This window comes from Lactuca virosa, chromosome 8 (assembly GCF_052849685.1).
Source record: "Lactuca virosa cultivar CGN04683 chromosome 8, Lactuca_virosa_CGN04683_v6, whole genome shotgun sequence".
In the NCBI taxonomy this organism is placed as follows: domain Eukaryota; kingdom Viridiplantae; phylum Streptophyta; class Magnoliopsida; order Asterales; family Asteraceae; genus Lactuca; species Lactuca virosa.
In genome coordinates this window covers 16,373,270-16,377,169 of record NC_136433.1, presented here as the reverse complement: position 1 = coordinate 16,377,169, position 3,900 = coordinate 16,373,270, and the positions used below count along the sequence as shown (strand labels likewise).

General features: G+C 34.0%; 1 pseudogene; it reads right to left on the bottom strand.

Moving 5' to 3' along the window:
- Positions 1–3,351: 3,351 nt before the first annotated feature.
- On the bottom strand, positions 3,352–3,900 carry LOC145130118 (folate synthesis bifunctional protein, mitochondrial pseudogene; annotated as a pseudogene).

Here is a 3,900-nt window from a genome sequence, read left to right as displayed (position 1 = left end):
TACAAATATGAGTTTGTATAAGTCTACAATGCGCGGCTAAATCCTCTCGTGATCGCAACCGGGAGTAGGTTTTAATTCTTACTTATTGTATTATTTTTGGGTGTGAACATTTGAATTTGTTGAATATTATTTGTGGATTTTGTTTATGTTTTTAACATTATAAAATCGTTACACTTATTTTATTCATTTATCAATTAATTATTCCAAGTTTAAAATAATTTTAAGTGATCTCCCCACCGTGCCAAATCATCCAATAGCGGTGTGTAGGACGGAGGGTGCGGTTACACTTATTTTCTATTTTGGACTTAGACTTTAATTGAATCAACTATGAAAAATTAATAACACTCATTTCTAATTCATATAATTATTAATTCTGAAACCGGAAGCGATCATTTTTTTTAATTGAATTAAAATCATATATTTTTTTTTTGTCATCATATTTATAAATCTCAAATTAATCATTATATCTTTATCGTTAAATCAAAATAGTAACTAAACTATTAACCATAAGCTCATCTGGATCCGTCCCTTACTTACCACTCGCTAGATTAGTGGAAATAAGGTTTATTTTTGACGCGACAACGACCGCTCGTCTCTCAAAGATTCTTTCATGGGGAACTGTGAGGCTTTCGGATTTGATTTTGTATTTTCCGTAGAATAATATATCTAAGTCGATGGGTCGTGGGCCATACCGGATCCCTTTGGTTCGGCCCATTTCTTTTTCGATTTTTTTCAAGACTGAAAGTAGTTCATGGGGCCCAAGTTTTGTGGTGGCTCTAATGGCTGAATTGAGAAAGAGAGGCTGATCGGTGACATATGCAGGCTCGGTTTCGTATAGACACGCGTGTCTTGTGATTTGTAAACCGGATTTCTTCATTTGTGTTAAGGCTTCATTGAAGTTGTTGAGCCTATTGCCTACATTGCTACCTAAAGCAATTACTACTTCTTGTTCTTCGGAATGAACTTGAATTGAAGTGTCTGGTGAGGAATGAAAGAAAGAAAACGAAGCTTTGTAAGATGCAAGGGCATGAGTGTATGATGATAATCTTGATGGTAGTATCCGCTTGCAAATATTCATTTTTTAAAAGATATAAACTTTTATCAAGTTTTCAAACTAAGTGGTGAAGGGGAAATCTCTAGAAGATTATATGGCATAGAACAGCTTTGAAGGATTCACTTATGGAGCTTCATCAACAATAAACCCTAAATCTAGCATTGAGATGGGTCTCTGCAAGTCAAGATATAATTCATATCTTTAGTTTTCAAAAACATCAAAGAAGTTTTCTAGCACGCTAATCAATTACATTTGGATCTTTCTCGGGACGAGAAAGAGATAAGTTGGGGAGGTTTGATCGGTATATTTTACATCACGCTTAATATACTATAATTTATGTAAAATAACCGATTTTATCTAAGAATGATGCTACTTTGACATGTATTTGAATTATGTTTGTAGGTGGTAAATATGATGAAAATGGTACAAAAAGATGCAAAAAGAAGTTCAAGGAATTACACGAAGAGAAATCAAGATTGAAAACAAAAGAATTGAAGATGTTCGGGTTTGGAAAGACGAGAAAACAAAATAAAAAATTGAAAAATTGTATTTTTAAAATAATTATAATTTAATTAAAATGATTTATTTAGGAAATAATAATTTTATTATTTTCTAAATAATTTAATTTAATTAAATGTATTTTTTTTAATAAAATCAAAATAAAAATAATATATAAAAATCATGTTTTTTTTAATAAAAATAAAAAGAAGTTAAATTAATTAATGAGGTTTAATTAAAATAGATTATTGGGAATTAATTATTTAATTTCTAAAAAAATAATTTATATTAATTAAATTAATTTAATTTAATTTAATTCACACAAAAAAAAATTCGGAATGAGCCCAAACCCGGAGCCCAAAAAGAAGGCCTGATCCAAAATCGCGACCCAGATCCGGAATATCCGAACCAGATCCGAGCCCGATCCGGTTTCCGCCCCGCCTCCATTTCTCCTCACAGCAGATCCGATCTGTTCGATCCATACCCGGCTTCGACCCGGGTTAGGATCCGCGCCTTTTGTTCTTGATGACGTCATTCGTGAGGTCGTCGCATCCGACCCGCACCGGTTTCGACCCAGCTCCGCCCCGTTGCCGCTCCGTTTCTTCTCATAGAAGATCCGCGTCTCGACCCAACTCGGACCCGATCTGGACCCGTGAAAAATGGCCCTAAACGACGCCGTTTTGATGCCAGCTCCAAGTACTTGTGCCATGTGCTGAACCTACGGGTTTTCCTATCTTTTAAACACTTTCCAACCAATTTTAACCACTTTTTCACCACTTTTCCTATTTTAAACCCAAATTCTTCCCAACAAAACCAAATAATTCCATCTTTTTAATTCTTTTGAATTCTTTTTCATGAGATTTAGATTGGATCTTAGATCCAATCTAAAAGCTTAATATTCCTAGCTTTATTTCATTCTTTTTGGTATTTAATTTTCCAAAAATTCACTATAAATACCACCTCAAAATCACCATTTCAACACACCTCTTACCTCTAACACCTCTTACCTCTAACACCTCTTACCTCTAACACCTCTTACCTCTAAGGCATCCTCTTACATTCTTACACACCTCTTATCTCTAAGACACCTCTTATACCTCTTATACCTCTTATACCAACCTACTTTCATACCACCACCTTCTTTAGGAAATTTCTATATTTTTTTGGAAGCATTTTAGTCTTCCAAATTCCTTTCTTTTTCAAAGAATTCAAGCCATCAAAGATTCAAGACTTTTCAAGATTCAAGATCAAGACATCAAGAATTCAAGAATACAAATATGAGTTTGTATAAGTCTACAATGCGCGGCTAAATCCTCTCGTGATCGCAACCGGGAGTAGGTTTTAATTCTTACTTATTGTATTATTTTTGGGTGTGAACATTTGAATTTGTTGAATATTATTTGTGGATTTTGTTTATGTTTTTAACATTATAAAATCGTTACACTTATTTTATTCATTTATCAATTAATTATTCCAAGTTTAAAATAATTTTAAGTGATCTCCCCACCGTGCCAAATCATCCAATAGCGGTGTGTAGGACGGAGGGTGCGGTTACACTTATTTTCTATTTTGGACTTAGACTTTAATTGAATCAACTATGAAAAATTAATAACACTCATTTCTAATTCATATAATTATTAATTCTGAAACCGGAAGCGATCATTTTTTTTAATTGAATTAAAATCATATATTTTTTTTTTGTCATCATATTTATAAATCTCAAATTAATCATTATATCTTTATCGTTAAATCAAAATAGTAACTAAACTATTAACCATAAGCTCATCTGGATCCGTCCCTTACTTACCACTCGCTAGATTAGTGGAAATAAGGTTTATTTTTGACGCGACAACGACCGCTCGTCTCTCAAAGATTCTTTCATGGGGAACTGTGAGGCTTTCGGATTTGATTTTGTATTTTCCGTAGAATAATATATCTAAGTCGATGGGTCGTGGGCCATACCGGATCCCTTTGGTTCGGCCCATTTCTTTTTCGATTTTTTTCAAGACTGAAAGTAGTTCATGGGGCCCAAGTTTTGTGGTGGCTCTAATGGCTGAATTGAGAAAGAGAGGCTGATCGGTGACATATGCAGGCTCGGTTTCGTATAGACACGCGTGTCTTGTGATTTGTAAACCGGATTTCTTCATTTGTGTTAAGGCTTCATTGAAGTTGTTGAGCCTATTGCCTACATTGCTACCTAAAGCAATTACTACTTCTTGTTCTTCGGAATGAACTTGAATTGAAGTGTCTGGTGAGGAATGAAAGAAAGAAAACGAAGCTTTGTAAGATGCAAGGGCATGAGTGTATGATGATAATCTTGATGGTAGTATCCGCTTGCAAATATTCAT